General features: G+C 37.6%; 1 protein-coding gene across 1 annotated transcript in view; it reads right to left on the bottom strand.

Moving 5' to 3' along the window:
• Nucleotides 1–21,331, bottom strand: part of SOX6 (SRY-box transcription factor 6) — a 620,818-nt gene extending 599,487 nt beyond the window's left edge. Inside the window, exon 1 of the mRNA XM_027115294.1 lies at nt 20,727–21,331. The gene's annotated coding sequence lies outside the window, so the exon portion shown is untranslated. The remainder of the gene's footprint in view (nt 1–20,726) is intronic.
• Nucleotides 21,332–21,337: the final 6 nt, after the last annotated feature.

Raw genomic sequence — 21,337 nt, 5'->3', positions numbered from 1 at the left:
GAAATTTTAAAAGCATACTAAACCAAAAAATCTTAATGAAGAAAGATCAATCAGGGACTTCCCTGGTGGCACAGTGGTTAAGAATCCGCCTGCCAGTGCAAGGGACATGGGTTTGAGCCCTGGTCCAGGAAGATCCCACATGCCACAGAGCAACTAAGCCCGTGTGCCACAACTACTGAGCCTGCGCTCTAGAGCCCATGAGCCACAATTACTGAGCCAGCATGCCACAGCTACCGAAGTCAACGTGCCTAGAGCCTGTGCTCTGCAACAAGAGAAGCCACAGCAATGAGAAGCCCACGCACCGCAATGAAGAGTAGCCCCTGCTCGCAGCAACTAGAGAAAGCCCACGCAGCAATGAAGACCCAAGGCAGCCAAAAATTAATTAATTAATTAAAAAGAAAGATCAAATCAATCTAACCGAGAAAATCTATCTGGAATAAAGGCAAGCTCCTGCACTTAGCTCCCCACACCCAAAACAAAAACTCAGCAGCTCAAGTATAGGATGGATGAGACATGGTAACTAAAAGGCTTGTGAGTTTTAGTTGGCAGTAAGATTAGTGAATCAACAGCATGATGTGGCTTCCATAGAAATTTAGGCTCCATTAATAAAAGAATATTATCTAAAATAACAAAGGTGATAATTCCACAGTATAATATAATGGTAATACTCTTAGATTCAAATCCTGACCATTGTGTTTTAGTAATGTCACCTTAAGAAAATTACTTAATTTCTAACACTCATACATTGTTGGAGGGAATGTAAATTGGTACAGCCACTATGGAAAATCGTATGCAGGTTCCTTAAAAAATTAAAAATAGAACTACCATATGAACCAGCAATTCTACTCCAGAGTTTCTATCCAAAGAAAATGAAAACACTAATTCAAAGAGCTGTATTCACCCTTATTTTCATCACAGCATTATTTACAACAACCAAGATATGGAAGCAATCTAAGTGTCTATCAATAAATAAATGGATAAAGAAGAAATAGATAGATATATACAATGGAATATTACTCAGTCATAAAAAAGAATGAAATCTTGCCATTTATAGCAACGTGGATGGATCTAGAGAGTATTATGCTAAGAGAAATAAGTCAGAGGAATGCAAATACCATACAATTTCACTTATATATGGAATCCAAAAAACAAAACAAAATAGAAACAGACTCATAGATACAGAGAACAAACTGGTGATTGCCAGAGGGAAGGGGATGGGGGATTGGATGAAATAGGTGAAAGGATTTAAGAGGTACAGACTTCCAGCCATACAATAAATAAGTCATGAGGATGTAATATGCAGCATATAGAATGTAGTCAACAATATTTTCATACCTTTGTATGGTAACAGGTGGTTACTAGACATTGTGGTAATCATTTTGTAATGTATATAAATGCCAAACCATTATGTCGTATACCTGAAACCAATATTATATGTCCACTATACTTCAATTTAAAAAAGAAAAAGAAAATTACTTAATTCCTGAATCTCAGTTTCCTCATCCATAAATTGGAAATAATAATACATACCTCACAGGGTTAAGGTAAGACTTAAAGGAAATACCACTTGGTACATAATATTGTTTAATATATAAAACATACTTTTAAACAAATTATCCAAGTGCTCTTTCATTCAATAATAGCTACTGAGTGCTTTTAGGTGCTTTTAGGTTCCAGGCATTGCTCTAGTCACTAAAAATTAAACAATAAACAAACAAACAAAATTCCGATCCACATTTGAGTGGAAAGGGGGAAGTAACGTCTCTATCATTGCTCCCCCAGCATGGACTGGATGATCATGTACATGAAATCTACTGTACTGAACACTTTCAACTCTGAGATTCCATGATGCAAACTATGAGTTTATGATTTGAGGTATAATCACTACAGGAATACACAGAAATGCATTCCCAAGTTCTAATCTATCCATGAAAGGCTTATAATAACTACCATACCACTGCCATTTCCTCTGGCACCTTCACCATGTCATTGCTGCCTGCAGGCAGCCCCTTTGATTTCAGAGCTGCCCTCTCAGATACTGTATATCATCTATGCATTTAGATGCTGAACTCAGATACCTCCACTGCCTCAGCTACTTTCCTTTTCTCACCGGTACCCTCTCCACCAGGGAAACTGCATGGAGTCATTAGTGGAAAGAGCTTAGCTTTTGCCAGCACACAAACTTGGGTTCAAATCCTAGATCTAATATAGCCAGCCTGCTGCCTCCACTAGGAATCTTCTGGGACCTGGAGTTCAAGCCTGCAATCCCTGGCCCACGTTTGGCTGAGGCTGAGCTCCTCCCAGAGGATGCCACCTGGGTCCACAGGATACTTGAGCCTGCATCTAAAAAAGTCTTGAGGACAACAGAAAGTTACCAACTCCACACCCCAATCTCAGCCAGCTGCCTCCGCCCATAACCTTCTAGGGCCTAGAAATCAGGTCTGCAATCACTGGCCAAGCCAGGCTGCACCTGGGTCCTCACTGTGGGGTGCCTCCTGGGTCAAACTCCCTGTCTGCTAGCTGCCACCTCTTTAAGTTCACCACTGATTCTTCAGTTATTGCTACTGTCAAAAATCTAGCCCCAAGAAAACTCATACCCAAACTCACTCTGTACCCAAGTCAACTACTCTCCATAAATTATGAAACTCAAAAATTAAGATGTTGACCTTATAGTAAAGAAATATTAGTTCAAGTAGACTTGTTGATTTGCATTTGAAGAGGTTCTCAAAGTACCTATTACTATAGAACAGTGAGTATTCTCTCTCAAAAGTACTGTAGAGTCATTGCGTTGGGGAAATTGCAGGATAATTTTACATTACATTCTAGTAATATTTATTTTTACCCCTTCAATAAAGTATTTGAATATAATACTCTTTACTTTTAGCCAGATTCTCCTTTTAAAGACATTCACTTTAATAATAACTAATGCTTACATGGCACCTACCATGTGCCAAGCACTGTTCTAAGCACTTATATTTAATCATTTAATCCTAAAACAACCTGAAGAAGTGGGTGCAATCTTACAGATAAGGAAACTGAGGCCTAAAGAGTTCAACATAACAGGTCCAAGGTAAAGCCAGAAAGTGGTGGAGTATGCTCTCAGCCAAAAGGTCACAAGCTCGCTTTACCCCAAACTAATTCTCCAGCACTGTATAGGTAAGAGAAATAAAAGTTGAGTCAGCAAAGAATTACTACTCTTCAGCATGCTTGACAAAGGAAACTAAGAACAGGTTTTAAAACATAATCTTAAAGATGGGGAAGGGGCAGGAGAACAATAAAAATTCACGGGAGGAGAATTTTTTAAACATTTGGGACAAGAGGACATTCAAAGCACCAGTATTTTCAATCTTATCTTGCCCTAATATTGATACCTATGCATTCTATGCATCTATCTTCAGGTTGAAATTATTAATAAGTGCTTAAAAAGAATTTAAGCATCTATATATAAAAAGAAATTTAAATATACTCAGTTCTTGCCTAATGGCGGCTCACTGTCTACTGCAACTAACAGTGAGTTGTAAAACAACAACTGAGAGATAACTGGCCCCACTGGCCTTCTTCTCCATTGCTGGAAAAGATGGAAAGAGACACATCAATTCAGAAAGAAAACTTAGACATGTAATGGAGAGTGGAGAGAATTTAAAAAAAAAAAAAAGGTAAAGAAAACAGATGTGTCTAAGTCCAGAGAGAGATCTACTGCTGCATTACAATAAATGTCAGGGGTGGTGTGCCTTTAAGCCAAAAGCCAATCACCAGTGACCTTCAAAGATCTTACTTATGTAACACGGTGCCCTCCCTTAGCAGAAACAGAACCTTGTAAGCAAAAGAATGCAAAAAATAATGGGTTATCAAGTGGAAATGAACCATCTAACTGGTCCAACAGAAAAAGAATGTGAGAGTTTCTTTATGTGAATGTGAAGCTAATAGATATACAGACAGCCCTCAATTTGTATTACACTGTGTTAACTGAAACTAGTGCATATTGGATCCAGGTCCTCACTTTGCAAGGTTCTGCAGTAACTGAGATCAAACCAAGACATCCAAACTATGTAAAACTGAGATCAGAACTATGCAAAAGGAGGATATGGTTCTGATATAGATGACTTTCAGTTCACATCGAGCCTGCAAACAAGGACTGCCTTAATAACCAAACTTACTGAAACTCAACATCACATAATAACATGTTCAGCTCCTGATTATCCTGATTATCCAAGCTCCCAATTATCTAGCTTATAGATTATCTGGGGGAAATCTCATGACTTACGTGCCTATTAGAGGCAGCTGTATTATATAGCAGAAATACCATAGGACTTCAAACCAGGACATCTGGGTTTAGATTATGGTTCTGCCATTTAATGACTATGTGACCTTGGGCAAGTCATTGTCCCTCCCCAAACCTTAATTTCTTTGTCTATAAAATGAGGATAATGACATATATCTCCCAGAATTGTTATGCAAATGAAATAATAAAATAATCACTGATGTCTAATGAGAGCTTACAATGTATCAGGCACTCTTCCAAGTGTATTTTGTATATTGAAACCTCTCAAAAACTATGATACTCAGGTTATTATCTCCATCTTATGAAAGCACCCAGAAATATGTGGCTATTGCCCAATATATTTTTGGTGATATCCATCTGTTTCATTACTCAGTATCGCCTCCATCCATGGCAATGAATAGGTATTAAAAAGAAAAAGAAAATCTGGAATCTGTTCATTTATTAGATGCTTCAAAAAACTGTTGAAAGAAGAGAACTAAGTTCTTACTGAAAATAGGGGGGATTCTTATTCCTAGAGATTCCTTTATCCTCCTCCTCTTAAGTGATAGTTACACTCTAAGATTCTGGAAGAGATTAACTAGCAGACTTCAAAGACAGCCAACTCTGTTGGTGACAGAAACCATACTCAAAAAACCTGGCACTGTCCACTGCTGCCAGCCTGGCCAAACACATGCAGTGGATTGATGGCTGTATCCCAATGCCCTGTCCATCTCGTCCAGCCCAACCTCCTTCACAGACACAACCCTTCAGATGCTAATACTTCCTTCCTAAAGTTCTCACTAGCCACTTTAGGTTAGAAAGCAAGAGCGCTGTCTAGGATCACACTGTGGAAATATACTTTATCAAAGTTGGAAGGGTGAAGGGAAGAAGATAGAAATATTTTACAGTTTTTCCTCATTAATCAAACCAGCATGAATTCGTTTATTAATTAGATTCCTGGCCATTTGTCAGTTTAGAAGACAGAGAGTGGACATGGTGCTTTGAGGTTGATATACAGAACAGGGAACTTCAATGAAAGCTCTGTATAGAGGTAGCACAGAGCCCTATCCCAGAAGGGTATAAACAGGATGTTAGAGATGAAACCTCTTTGTAGATCATCAAACTTCCCATTCTACCAGTAAAGAAACTGATTCCTAGAAAGAAGTGATTTAGCCAAAGTCACCAAAAGTTTATTGGCAGAGCTGAAACTCCCAAACTGGGTCCTTGCTACTACACCAAGCTGCCCAACAAATATACCAAGTTAGAGAAAAGAGGGAAAGGGAGAAGAGAAAGCTGAAAACAATGTTAGCCTATAGCCATCCCTCATTGCTGCCTTACTCACTTTTCCCAACTTCTGCTCTGATTGTATCTAAATCCAAGGAAGGCTGAGAATAGAAGAAACAAAGAACCCCAGGCATTCAAGGAGGTAGTGATGCTCCACTTGGTCCCCTCCCCTGCAACATGATAAACACACTGAACTATGGAATCTCACTGACCCCTTCACGCCAACAAATGACTCAGATTGTTTTGCCTCGCAATAAAAGGTGGCTTAAGTGCTTCCTCTCTCATATCAGAGCCCTATAAAAATGAACTCCCATACTGATAAATCTGTAGCCCTACTCCCTGTCTCAGGGTTTCAGTGACTGGTTACATTCTTCAGTGGGATCCTGTCCCAGTAGAGTGTTCCCTGGAAACTATGCTTTTCCTCCTTGATTCATCATACCCTCACCCCTCCTCCTTCTCATTTGCTTTTCTATTTAAGTGGTCTCCAAAGTAAGCTCACACATCCCAGGAGCACACTATAGAAATATACTGGTGTATATTTATTTATTAAAAAGTAAGAAAAACTAATCCTCACTTAAATTTAAATACCGATTATCAAACATAAATATGTCACATCCTGTACCAAAGGAAACAAGAGTAGTCTGATTATTGATAATATTATTTAGTTTTTAACTAAATTAACCCTGAACAAACACTCAAGTGGCTTAAAAAGATCCTTCCAAAGAGACCACAGTTTGAGGATAATATTAATAATATACACGTTAGTGACAATAATACCATGACCAAGCTAACACTTGTACCATAGTAGTAGCCCTTTAGTGGCCACATTATACAATAAAACAACAATGATCCAAACAGATCTGATAAGAAATAGGCCAAGATTTTTTTTAACATATCAAAAAAACAATTTGAGATATAGATTTATATCTAGTATCATTAACAGTGTACCCTACCCTACTGTACTTTGAGCTGTTAAATAATAATATGAAGCCATTACAATCAGTAAGACATTTAAAAACAAAGCAAACAGATATAAACTTTTGTACTTGCTGCAATTTTTCCAATGATGTTTAAAATCATACAATACTCAATCCAATATTTTACAAAATTTCACCAAACTTATGTTAAATGTTTAGAAACCTCTTCTGAAGTTCCTTAGTTATAAAAGACAAAAAGCCACATGCTACTAGAAAAGTTCTTGTTCTTCCTGCTGCTATAAAAACAGCTAAAAATAATACACAGAAAACAATATGCAACATTTAAATATATTTCCTGGCTAAAAAATCAGATCTGCCACAATGTACATCCCTGGGTAACCATTTAACTAGAATGCAATGTGAATGATGTCCTTATGGGTTGTACAGTGTGTAGTGCCACAAACAATGTTGGAAGTTGCATAGAAAACGTGGCTGTAGATTTGAAAAAGAAACTAATGTCGTGTAGAATGATTGGTTTTCAGATAATGAATGTACATATTTTTGAACATGCCTCAATTTATGATCTTTGATAGGCAAAGTACTACTGTTGAGTGAGTCACCAAAATATGTACCAAAGAAGATATAACCTCAACAGTGTTACTTTTTAAATAAAAGTAATTTTTAGAGAAAAGTGACGAAGTGTAACTACTGGTGAAGTGATTTCCCTGGTGGGACTAAACAGAAAAAATTAGGGATAAGATTACAGAGATAACACCATGGACTAACTACATCATTCACAGCCAAGCAATTTCGGCACAATGTTAAAGCCAAGTGCTACAGGATGATGCGATTACTTTAAAAACTAAACCTATAAAACACAGTAAAATCTTTACAATGCTTTGAAACGAGATGAGGAGTAACCATGAGAATTGTTTGCACTACCCACAGTTTCCACTGCTCATCTCATGGCAAAGTTTCCAAACTTAAGGATAAGGAACAAAAAAACTCATGTACCAAATGTGTTAACCTTTTATGTGATGACAAGTAGCCGTGAGTGCGTGTTATCAAATAGCTAGACTAGACTAGATAGATAGATGGACAGACAGATAGACAGATACGTACATACATACCATCAAAAAATTTAATCTGTCTCTTCAAGGTGAAGGTGATATTTTATCAAATGATACAGTAAATGCTTTTCAAAACAGATAAATCCTATTAAAAAAGTATTTTAAAAACATGTTTGGAAATGATTCCATCATAGTGTGATTTTATTACCAAAAATTCTATGTCTATCTCCTACAAAAACTTTCATCTGTTTTCAATTTGAAAATTGGCAACAGAATATTCTAACCTGTTTAATGCTGTTCCAAAGAGTTTCAATGTGTTTTTGAGCCCATTTATTAAAAATATGGTAAAAACAACTGATTGTCATCAGAGAAGATAGAGATTTACTAGCCACATTTTAACAAATTTTTGCATATTTTGTGTAAAGGATTAATAAATTAGTATCACATGTTACTAAGTGCAAACAATAATGTACTTCTTCCATTTGGATGTATTTTTCTTTCTGAGGTATTAGTTTTAGCTGTGGTAGCATCAAAACCATGTAGCAAAGAAAGCCAAACCTAGAACCAAACCTTTAAATCACTTTATCACCGAGTGTTAAATTAAGACTTTTAAAAATACCAAAGCTATAACAGAGTTTGGGGGAACCACAGTTAGTTTTTAAATATTATTTATTCTATCTATACCTCTTTCAATTTAATATCTATTTATGAATGTTTTATAGCATATACTACCACAATAGTACATGTATAAAATTTTAAATAAATATGGACATGTATTAGGGCACATGCTCATAAATATTTCGCTGGTGGTGTGCCCTATCCAAAACGTTTGGAGATCACTATTCTATTATAGTCAGAAGTTCCCCCAAATAAGCCTTAAAATTATCTTGTCAAGAGGAATACTTCCAGGCTCACCCTTACCAACAATACTGTCCAGTTGTCCTTAGGCTAACCCAGCCACTTAAGATTTCTATTTCCTTCTCTCCTTAAACATCCTAAATTATGATCTTTTCACCTCAGCTACTGAAAATGCTACATTCACACCAATCAAGCAGGGAGGATACCAACTAGTGCTACTATGTGATAACATTCAAACAAACATTTTATTAATAATCAAAGTTATTTACTTTTAAGATGCAATAGCAATATATGTATTTAAAATTAAATAGAAGCTTCCTTTGAAACAATTTAGGATGTCCAAATAATTTAATGTCCCTCTTACTAAATGTAATAAAATTATATTTCTATTTTTAAATTACCCCTGATATAATTTGTTAAATAAGCAAAACTAAAAACTGTATAATCATAGTCTCATAAGGGATAGGGAGGGTGGGAGGGAGGGAGATGCAAGAGGGAAGAGATATGGGGATATATGTATATGTATAGCTGATTCACTTTGTTATGAAGCAGAAACTAACACACCATTGTAAAGCAATTATACTCCAATAAAGATGTTAAAAAATAAGGTAAATAAACAAAGGACATTGATACAAATGTCCTGTTTTACTGGGATTGTAATAGAAACCAGTGTATGCATAGATCAGAAAGGAAGAAGAAAATGATCCAAAGATGTGAAAGTGGTGCTAACAACATTCAAAAGAAAAAAATCAGCATACAATATGAAAGGGTATACATTTCCATATACTTTACTCTCACTCCTGGTAACATGAATGAGTTTTCCATGTGAACATAACGAAGAATTAAACACAAAATTTCACAACTAAGACATAACTAATTATGATGAGTGCTTTGGAAAAGGTCCCAAGGTGTCATAATTAAAGGCTGAGGTATTTTTCATTCTTTCCCTGCCATGCCATACACAGAATTAAGAGTTGCCAAGTTCACTAGTCCCACCAAATGTAGGTTGCTATATATATTTTCCTTGGAGAAAATAAGCCTGTTACAAATTAGTACACAATTTAAAACACGTAAGTATTCAGGGTACATGACCCTACCTTAGCATGCCTGTAAATCACACAAATCTATACAAAAAGTACAAATATGTAGGCATTCTCTGGAACTGTTGTCTGTAAAAGTTTAAAGGGTCTAACCTCAGAGAAGCTGAAAATTTCTTTTAATAATGCCTTAGAGTATTATATTAAAAAATAAAAATTAAATGTAACATGTAATTTTAGTTGGTTCCAAGATTAAAATTCTTTTTTAAACCTCAATATATCTATTTTCAATATGCATCTTAACAGTGGGAAAAGACTACAGTTAAGAAATTTTAAAATACACTATATCCAATCTCCTGGGATAAACCATAATGCAAAAGAATATTTAAAAAAGAATGTCTATATGTGTATAACTGAGTCACTTTGCTGTACAGCAGAGATTGGCACAGCACTGTAAATCAACTACACTTCAATTAAAAAAAAAAGACAACCAAATTCAAGGCCACTGCTAGAGTCATCTTATATTTTGCTTGTAAACTCAAAACTCAGAAGTTGACTAAATGGAAGCAAGTGTAAAAAAAAAAGAAATTTTAAAATAGGCCAGTTTTCCTCCAGTATGTATTTGGATCTTCAAACTCAAGAGTAAAAAATGTTCCTGAGACTCAGTTAACTAATATGCTGTGTTCCAAGTTTGTTAAACTTTGTTCAGTTGCTATATTATTTCAGTTTTTATTTTCTTTTTGCTTGGGCTTTTGTTTCTTATTAAAGAACTCAACTGAAAGTTGTAAAGGAAAATGTTCTTTAAAGCATCATAACTAATTTAATATGACTAAGGGGATGTTTTTAAACTGTTTTATAGAATTTTCACATCTTTTTTCCTCTTTTTTCCTCAGCTTCAGAGCCTTTCTTTTTTAATGGAGAAATTTCATCATATTTTTCATGGCATTATCAACACTTCGAGTCTACAGCATACCAAAGCACTGGTAAGGAAAACAGTAGGTTAAGGTCATTGCAGAAGAGGGCCATAACTTCTCCAGCCTATGTGACCACAAAGCCCTTTTCAGAAAGTGATTATATCACAAAGTCTATATATAAGCTGCAAAATCTCAATAGGCGTATTTAATTTGGAGAAACAAGTTATTAAACAACAAAAAACTTGCAAACCAAAAACAGAAAAGAAGGCCTGTAGCTCAGAGAAAAGGCATTCAGAAAGTTATTAGAAAACATGAGATCCCAGATTACAAAACTATAAAGGGTGCATTTAGCATCCCTATTTGAAATTATCAAGAGTAGACAGGGGTTGCTGCTGCTACTACTATTTCTACTACTGCTGATGTTCATCATCATCATTATGTAATAATAATTTGTATTTCTTCCCAAAAATTTGAATCACTCTGAGGATTAATTTCTTTTCACATTATCCCTCAATGAAAAAGAAGTTATGGAATATGCCAACATTATAGTTGGAAAACTCAGAAATAACACCCAGATCTAAAAATTTCCAGATATCTCCCTTTCTCTAAGACCATGCTTGCCAATTGAAAAAAAAAACTTTTTACAGTACAAGATACAAAATTTCATTAATTCATGGTCCAGATCATCAGTTCATATATTAATAAGCCATTTATTTTAATTTTCATACTTAGTTACATATTTGAAGGAAAGCAATAATTTGGAAAACTTCTCTGTACCTTAAAATATACTCACAATGTCCCTGACCACAAAACTGAGCTAGGAAAGAGAAGTACAGAGGTTAAGCTGCTGGCCTATGGCCACTTCACATTCATGATAGACATGGCCTTTCTAGGATCACAAAGACACAAATATGAGACATTTTGCTATCAGACTTACAAAATAGTCAATAATACCATCAAATGTTTCCCTCATGTCCAATGCTCTTCAGGATGTTACTTCAAATAACCTAATTAACCTTTATGACACAGCCCAAAGGCCATCTCCTACTAGAAGCTTTCCTTGACAGAGGTACTTCTGCTCTTATACATATCTCCATTATAGCAATTAGCACACTGCATAGAATTACCTATATTCATACCTCCTCACTAGGATCAATCTTGCATTTTCATCTTTGAAATTATGTAAGCAAGTGGTTCTCACCTTTTCACTGTCAAGGGTCCTTTTATTAATCCTCCCTCATAAAACCCATATTTTGAAAAAGTGCTGTCTTTCAAACTAGCCATACTTATTATTTATAATTAAATCATTTCTTAATTTTTAAATTAAAGACATATATAAACTGACATTTAATGCTCCTGATCAACAATGTATTATTCATCTACATTCAGTATACGGAAAAGCAGCGTTGGTTTGGCTCTGGAAATAAGTATGAAGATAAAACAAATGAGTACTGACATCATATAAAAGAGATTGGGGGAAAAAAGAAGGCCAAAAATGTCAGCCCTAATTTATGACACACAAGCTTTGTTTATAGTGAATAATATCCTGAAGCAAAACCCAACTGAAACAGTTATTCCTATCAAGTAGGCAGTTAAACAGTATGACTGGTAAGGTTATCTACCCTGTATACCTTTTATTGAATGAGGCAATGAATATGAAAGCACTTTGAAAACTGAGTTCTATAAAACACATGAGAATTAAGGGCCCTTTTCATGCTACAGTTCTACTACTAATTACTTATAACTATTGTGAATTAATCCTAACACAGTTGCCTAGAACTGTTCTAGACACTTCTATATAAATTATCTTCAAACTTAATCTTCCCAACAACCCTATCTGATAAATTCTATCACAATCCCCATTTTAAAAATTAGGAAATTGAGACTTAAAGAGGTTGCATAACTTTGCTAAGGTCGCTCAACTAATTTAGGAAATAAGACTTCAAAGAAAAGATTCAAGAAATAAAAATTGCAAGTTTAATTTTGGTTTTTTCACATGTAGGTGTGTCATTCAAATGAAGAATATGCTTCCATTTTTTTCTTAAAATCAAAGCAAAAGAAAGCAGGTTAAGATGTATATATTTGACATTCAGAACTTCCTAGTGTTAATCACTGAAACACATAACCAAAGAAGATTATAAAATCTCCTTCTCTGCTGGCTTTCCCAAAAAAGAGAGCTTCTTAACTAATTAGAATGGAGATATACACTCCTGGAGGAGGGAGGATGTCAGATGAAATGATATTTCAAAATCTCTTCTAGCCCTTAGAACTGGAATATTCTCAAATTTGAGAGCTGGACATCCAAACTCTGCATTTGGTCACTACTCTACCCCAAGTCTGAGAGACTACTAATTAATTCTGCTTTCTAGGGAAGAAAGAAAGGAGCATGTATTGCTGTGAATATTTCATGTAAGAGGAAAAGAAATCGATTATATAACTTGCCAAAGATTACACAACAAGTACGTAGTAAAGCTGAAATGGGAAGCCAGCTCTGTGTAATTCTAAGTACAATACCCCTTCAACTACAATAGATAACATATATTAACTATTGAGCTTAGTGCTTTATATTTATTTATCTCATTTAATCCTCACAATAACCTTATGATGTAGATATTATTACTCTCATTTTAGAGTTGAAGAAACGGAAGGTTAGAGATTACACCATGGGTATATTGGGGGCATATGGGGTGGCTGAGTTCTCCTACATAGAAGGTTCAATGCCCATGGAGATAGCTGGAGATTATTTCTGAGAAAATACTAACATTCTTGCCCTTTGATACTCTTTCCCAAGAGAGAACAATGAACTATTCTCTCCTAGTTAGGAGCATTTTTCTCCACTTCTACCAATGACCTGCTTAGCACCATGACAACCGTGCCTAAATTTCCCACCTATCAAATATTAAAAATCTTCAATAGAAGAGAAAGTCCTTAAAAAGTAAAAACTTGTGACTTCAAAAATGCCCTTCAGGATACCTAGAACTTAGTGCTCAATCACATTACCCAATGATCTGTTTGTAAAACATAAAAGGAAATATTTGCAACCATGCCTCGGAATGAGTCTCATTTAAAATCTGTGCTTGTCATTGAAAAAAAAATCTGTGTATATGTCAATCCCAATCTCCCAATTTGTGCACTACTATATATAAAATAGATAACTAATAAGAATCTACTGTATAGCACAGGGAACTCTACTCAATACTCTGTAGTAACTATATGGGAATAGAATCTAAAAAAGAGTGGATGTATGTATATGTATAACTGATTCATTTTGCTGTTCAGCGGGAACTAACACAACATTGTAAATCAACTATACTCCAATAAAAGTTAATTTTTAAAAATCTGTTGCATTTTCGTTTTTCCTCATATTGTGCTCGTGCAGTCGTGGAATGTAAAGCATCTTTAACTTTGTCTAATTTTAAAGAACTACTTTTCAAAGAAGCAAAAAAATTGTGCTCAGTGAAGTCAAAATCACAAATAGCACTGAAGTCCCTTTTTGCATTTGAATGGATACATTAAAGATAGATAATTCAATTCGTCTCTTTAAGATGACTAGAAACAAAAAATTATTGAAGATAGCAGGGGTAATAGATCATCTAAAGATTTTTCTTGTGAAATTTTCAGAGAAGAAAGAGATCATGGGAGAACTTGAAATGAGAGAATACAGAATGTTTGCATAGATGCTAACATGCACATCACATAAAGAACTTTGAATTACCTTATATTTATTATGCTTATTTATACATGTCATCATTGAAAAGCATCAAATCAATATACTTAAGTAATTTTGATCCAAAATAGTTTAAACACAAAAACTCTTAAAGGATTTCATACTATCATATTAGGCTTCTTCAATACATGGTGCTTCAATCCAGAAAAATCTTTTAAAAGCTTTATAGACTGGGGAGCTTAGTAAATAAAATATACTAGTGAATTCCTTACCACATGCATAGAAAGAGAGCAAATACGGAAATAGAAAATCTAGAAAATTACAGAACAGCGAATTCAAGTCAATTACCAAAGATGAAAATTTTCTAAAATATACACAACATTGGACTACCAATTGTTAGGTTTTTTAATTTCACTATCCTATCCCCAAATAACTACAGGCTATGATGCTAACCCAGTTCTTTATAAATAAACTCAAATGTCTCCCTATAAATGCAAAGAGATAACCCTTTAGATAAACATAAAGATTTCTATAGTTTCAATTAATTGTTTTTCACTTGAAGTAGTATGAAAGAGAATGTCACTATATATTTTCATGCCATTAAAAGGTAAAGAAGAACATTTCAGAATTTTTTAACATTTTGAAAAGGAATTTTTTTCCAATATTATGTACTGTGCAAAATAGTGAGGATTACTAAATATACTGGCATTATAAAATAGAAATAGCCGGGCAGTTGATTTTTTTATGTAGTTTATTAGTTTACAATAGATTATAGCATCTACAATTAACCTCAAAATAATTCACATCTTTACTAAAGATGAAAGTTTTTTTGAGTGAATAGTAAAATACGAGTGATATATAAGGGGTCTTAGAAGAGCAAGAAGAGATTCTGAATATAAACAAGCCATCATTCTGGTAAAAGGAAATACAAACAACTAGAATAAAAATAGTTGATGCACAAAAGCCATAATGAGGGGGTAGCTCAAAAAATAACTTCTACTTTGAATGGTTTGGATGAAATACAAATTATCCACAGAAAAGTGTGGACTGGCATAAATGTTTGTACAAAATTATAAGTGTATTTCAAGAAGTATGCAAGAGGCAACCGCCTGCATGATGCACAAGGTCCCGGCAATGCTCTGCTTAAGTGCTAGTGCACAGAGTCCAAACCACTGCATTTTAATTACCATGCAGCCTCAGATATATTGCCTTTGATATGGAAATGTTCTTGTTCTCTCATCTTCACATATGGTCTCATGCACAGAAATCTTTATCTGATTCATAAAAAATAAACTAGAATCCAATCTCAACACCTGACCTCAGTGCTTAGAAGTTTTTTACCAAGCATGGTGTCACTATAAAAAGAATGACTAATATTAGTGTTAAGTTGGGTATTTTGAGCAACAATATAAAGGATTTGCAGTTAAGCACTGAATCGATAACTGCTTCTCTGAGGTTTTAGGGTTTCAAGGTCCCTTTTTTGAGATTATCACAGATTTGAGGAAGAACAGACCAGCACCCTTTTTCAGAGGTGAGAGAGTCCATAGTAGATTTAAATGATAATCCATCTTACAACCTCCACCTACACTTTCAATTGATATTTTCACCCAAATTATGACAATGGATATTTAAACCTGAAAAGCTCTATCAAAATCCATTACACAAATTTAAAATTATTTCCAGTTTGACTAAATGTCTAAACAAAACAATTAGCTGGAAAGCTTTTACCCTCTTCCACAGAACAAGGAAAATAAAAACACTCTTCCTATAAATGAATAATGAATATATAATAAGAGAATGATGAAAGTTTCTGATATAACTCTTACCAAAACAATTATTTTCAGATCACAGTTGAAGAACCTCAAGTGAAAATGATATGCTATACATTTAAAATGTGCTTACTGCTAATAAAATCTGCTTTTCATAGAGTATACCAGAGTGCCAGTTTGTTTTTGTTTTACTTGAGTATGTTGATAGAGCATAATCAGTAGAAAATGTGGAGTTAGGATAAAGACATAAAATGTTCAATATATTATTTTTCTTGTTAGGAAAAAAATAATAGGGCAGCGTTATCTTTCTTAAACAAGAAGCAATGCAAATGCAGAGAAGAGTCCATTTTCTGCTCTAAAAAGCAATGGATATTTGTTTGTTTTTTTAGCAAGTTTTTATAATAAAATCTGTTCTCATTAAATCTCATGTACCCACATAACTTGATAATTCTGAAATAACCTAGATTAACTTTTTAAAAAAAACGTAATATGACCCATCTAACCTCATGACAGCAGATAATACATCCCATCTGCAAATCATCTTGCTGAATGTTATCTGTGTTTTATCATTTCTAGTACCTGTCTGTGCCTGATATGGTACTCTCAGGCACATTAGCTTGATGGAATGTTTCACTTGACTTCAAAAACACCAATTGATATATATGCACCCCTAAACTATATTTAAACAAATAGCTCTTAGATCAATCAAAATTTTAGGTGTACTCTACTATACTTTTATAGAATGCTGTTTGTAAATAGTGAAAAGGTATATATGACTTCTCTCACTAACAAGAGAATTCTTTCAAACTTAGAGATATATAACCTAACAATATTGAAAAGTATAGAAAATATTAAAAGGGTTAAAGCCAGTGTATATTAAACTTTGTTAAAATTCATTTATTCCAGTACCTAGTGTACTAATTGAAAGAGGATTATTTAAAATGTCACTAGTTTCCTTAATATAAGATGGATATGTGTAAAAATTCATCAATGACCAATAACCCAATAATTCCTAAAAGAAGTCAAATAGAAACAGACATAAAATCTCAATAATGCCACCAAAATTTATCATTTATGTATTTAAAGTAATATATCTTAAAGCCTTATAAGAGAAAGATTTGCTAGATATGTTAACATATTTTAAATATGTGCTTTTCCCTTACTAAGAAAAATATCTGTTGCTTTCTACTACTAATGAAAAAATGTTCAGCAGACAATATTCCTACTGAATGTCATTTCTTCTAGATATTCAGTTACTGATTCCATTATAGAATCAGCTTAAGGTATAGATATTGATACTGCTTTATTAATTAATTTTTTTACATTTATCTTCCTTATAGTATAATGTTGAGCATTTTACTTACACAATATACTATTATAGGAGTTTGTATCATGCTCCATAATAATATACCCATAAATGTTTTTTGCATTTTAAAAAATACATATACACCAAGAGAAAGTTCCTTCTTATTACTTCCAAAATAAAAATTAAGAGCAACAATAAATATGATAAACAATAAACAAAGACTATTTAGTTTTGCCACTATAAATAAAGGAATATGGTAGGAGAGCAGAGGAAAAAGGAGGTGTTGGTGGTACATGAGAAAAGCAACAGAAGATATTAACTTGCCTAAGGAATTAATGACCTAGCACTTGTCTGGATCCTGGGTACTTACTGCCTTTGGTCATAAACTAGATCTAACATGTGCAGTGCACACTTACTTGCTTTCAGAGTCTAAAGTATTTTTTTTTTTTGGTTGTTGGTTGTTGTTCTTGTCTTAGAAAGGGACAATCTCTCTGATTTATGAGGATTTCAAAAATGTAGGAGAAAAAAATTTACATGTCATTTGGCCTACTGCCCATGCACTCACACATGTGTATTCAGGAAGATACATTCAAATATATATAGATAATATATTTATGGTCTGGTACAGTAAAAAAAAATTCAGTCATAACTTTTCCCCTACTATAATAAGAGGAAATATTTCATTGATTCAATAAAAAGCAAATGCAACTAAATAAACCATGTCCCCACCTTGCATCAGAAAGGTACATTCTTGCTGCCATAGACAAGCTAATCCTATCCCACTAAATTTGTGGAAGGTTTAAGATGTTTGCTTGTTTGTTTGTTTTAAAATAAAGAGGATCTTCTAGTAGGTATCAGGAATATCTGAATGGCCTAGAAACAAGGGAAGAACGGAGACTGATGAAAGTGCCTAATGCTGAGTACTGAATTCCATGGTGACTGCACAGGGTGACAGAGGGAAGGTCATGTTCATGACTGCAGAAATCTGGTCTCTGCCAGAGAGTGCAGGCTAAAGCTGACCTGAAGCTGGGGTCTGGGAAGCTAGGTAGGAAACTCAAGCACCAATCTGGGTACAGACAGAGAGGACAAGGCACTGCTCCTAAAAACCCCAGGCTGAACAAGAGTAGGACAGGGAAAGACAGCAGATATTTCCAGGTTCGCCCCACAGTGAACACGAGCAGCCCCAAGTGGCTAGGCCTGGAGGGGGAAAACAGAAGCTGCAGTCAGGGCACAGACAGTAATTTGCTGAGACCTCTAGGGTGGGTGTGCGAGGGAGCACAAAGACAGGTGAACAGGTCAACTAGAAGCTGAAACCCCTACCCCAGCCAGGATACAATGCCAAGTCTGGGCTAGTCCTACTGGGTTAGTGCATACAGAAGGGCACTAGCAGCCCTCCCCCATGGGCGGGGTGTGGAGAGTAGTATAGTGCCAGATTTACTCTGCATCCCCTTTCCTCATTCAGTCTGCACCCTGCCTCTGGTGTCCGGTTTGCCCATCTAACCAGTAGTCCGCCCTCAACCGAAAAATAAAGAGAGGACAAACAGGAAGAGAAGGGGAAAAAACGAGAGAAAAATCAAAGACAAGGCTACATTGTCACAGTCTTCCTTCTTGCCAGGGCCTCCCAAAGGCTGTCCTGGCTGGTTCGGCCCTCCCTCAGGAATCCTGTAGCCTGGAACGGTGCTGAGTGGACCAGGTCCGCCAAGCCCGTGCCTATGGGCCTCCGGGACGAGGTGCTGAGTGCGCAGGCTAATTATACATGTGGCATTTGGGCAGCCGACTGTCCAGTGACACCTTACCTTATGAGGAAACGTCAACCCCAGCAACTGTTCAAAACAAAATGCCATCGTGGGATCAGCTTCGCCGGCTCTTGGCCGGTTCAGGATTGCTTTTCCCACAGACTCAAGCACTTAGCGCAAGAATGTGGCCTGGGGAGGCTAGTCGTGAGCGGGCGGATGATGGGGGGGGGGGACAGGCGGGGCGGTCCTTGCCAGGTGTCCATCCTGTCCCCCCTCGCCATGGATCAGCTCTCGGACCCGACCACTTGACCTTTTTATTCACCAAACCCACCTCCTAGAAATAGACTGGGCGGGGCTGTGTCTGCTCTCCTCGGGACCCGGGGAGAAACCTGGGCATGTGACTAAACAGGGCAGAAGGGAGGAGACCCTAGGGAGGCAGGGAGAGGGGGCACTCTCACATCCCGACTCCACTGGGTTGTTGGCTGGGCCGCCCGGCCAGGGCCAAAAGCCCAGCCGCAAGAGTGCGCGCCGGGGTCAAGCGCCCCGGACATGGACGTCATCGAGCGCCCCATTGACAGTGCGACGGGAGGTCCGGAGCCCAGGCCAGTTTGCCGCAGCAACGGCTGTGGGCCATCTCGAGACCGAAACTTCAAGCTTGGCCCTCAGAGGAGGTCACACACACAGAAGGAGCCGGGGACAGCCCATCTCTCTAACATCCCAGCCCCGCCAGCAAAGTCGAAGACTTATTTTTAGTCCCCAAATAGGGGCAGCATTCAATATCTGGTATCTGGCCATTCATACAATCAAACGTTTTCAAACTTGGTCAGCCTAAGAGAGCTTTAAAAAAATTAAAAAAAAAAAAAAAACCTCAAAACACGCCAGCAACAACTACCTTTTATCTGTTCCAAACACACCGATTCTCTTTTTATCTTAAAGCTCCGCGGAGCGCCCGGGAAACGGAGCTAATCTGTCCTCCGCAGCCCCTTTCTTGGTGCCCGAGCAACCCCGGCAACCTTTGCACAAGCCCCTTCCCTTTTCTGACCGGCCCTTTAAGGGAGAAGAAAGCAGCTCCCTCTGGGAGCCGTCAGGCTCGGGCTGGGCCCCGGGCGGGTGGCAGCACCGCCCCTGGGCCTGGGCCGAGCCCCAGAGCGGCGGATCTCTGCCGGTCTGCGGGGAGGACAACAGGCGGCGGGGCCCCGGCAGGGCGCCGAGAGAGACTGGGGCCGCCGGCAGGGTTCAGGGACGCGGAGAGCGGAAGAAACGTGCGGGCGGCTGTGCGTCTGCCGCGAGGACTCCGAGGCCGAGCCCGCTCCGGGAAGGGCTGGGCGGGCCCTCACACACACCCCCGCCGGCCCGGCACCACCGCCCGAGAGTCCGGGGAAAGAGGGCCACGGATTAGCGCTCGGGTTTCGGATTGTCTTGGAGTTCGGTTTGCTTATTCCTAAAAAGATCATAAAAAGTCACGTCCAAAAATGAGGGGTGGGGGAGAAAGGAGAGAGCGCAGGGAACTGGAGGCAACTCGCGCAGGGTCCCGGGAAAGTTGCGGCGGAGCGGTGTTGGGGTGAGGGTGGGAGGAGGGAGCATACGGCTTTTCTAGCTACCCGGGTTTTCTTTATGAGCTCCTCCCGGTAAACTTCACCCGGGCGGAGAGTGCGGCGGAGATCCTCGACTCTTGCCCGCCCTCGGCCAGCGTCAACCCCACAAATAGCCAAAGTTTCCAAACCAAAATGGGGGTGGGGTGGGGGTAGCGTTAGGAAGCCCAGAAACCCAGCAGGTCCTCCCGACCTCCCGCACCCCGAGCCTGGCTAACACAGAAGCACTCCGGAAAACTGCGGCATCGCAGTCAGTCACACGGCGAATCAACCCAACACTTTTCAAGAAAACAAAATATTCGCTGGGAAACTTACTTTGCATTTAGTCTCTATTCTTTGGGGGTATGCGGTTTAGGTCGGCTCGTAAGGGAAGCTCGTTTTGTCCAGGTTGGATATTGTCTACTTATGGATCAGCCCTTGGGTGAGGGTTTATTTTAATTTATGGCTTATGCATTCTTTTAAGGTCGATTTACATGACCTCCGGCTACAACTAAGACAGCCGAGGAGGGCACTCCAGTCGTCAGTCGGCCAAACCCACAATTAAAACAGCCCTCCCCCTAGTCTTGATGTGACTAGGACTCTCCCCGGGTAGGCTGGCTGCCTGCTTTTCTTTTTTCTCTCTCTTCTTTCGTCACTTCTCTGTTTTTTCCTTCCTTCTTTCTTTCTTTTCGTCTTTCTTTTTTAATATCACGAAATAAGATGTGATATCAGTTTGAAAGTTTCGGTATAACTTTCTCCAGACCCAAGCCTGCAGCGATAACGAGAGATACAGCGCTCACAAAGCCCTCAGGATGCTGCCCTCTTGTGGGCACAAAGGGCCTTTCCACCCAGCGGTCCCATCTGAGCCCTCACAGAGCACACACGCATATACTTACACACGAGAGAGAGAGAGAGAGAGAGAGAGAGAGAGAGAGAGAGAGAGAGAG

The sequence above is a fragment of the Aethalodelphis obliquidens genome, unplaced genomic scaffold, assembly GCF_003676395.1.
Source record: "Aethalodelphis obliquidens isolate GAN/ISIS:26980383/991018 unplaced genomic scaffold, ASM367639v1 scaffold14, whole genome shotgun sequence".
NCBI lineage: Eukaryota > Metazoa > Chordata > Mammalia > Artiodactyla > Delphinidae > Aethalodelphis > Aethalodelphis obliquidens.
The sequence above is the reverse complement of the archived record's forward strand: the minus strand, read 5'-3'. Positions and strand labels throughout refer to the sequence as shown.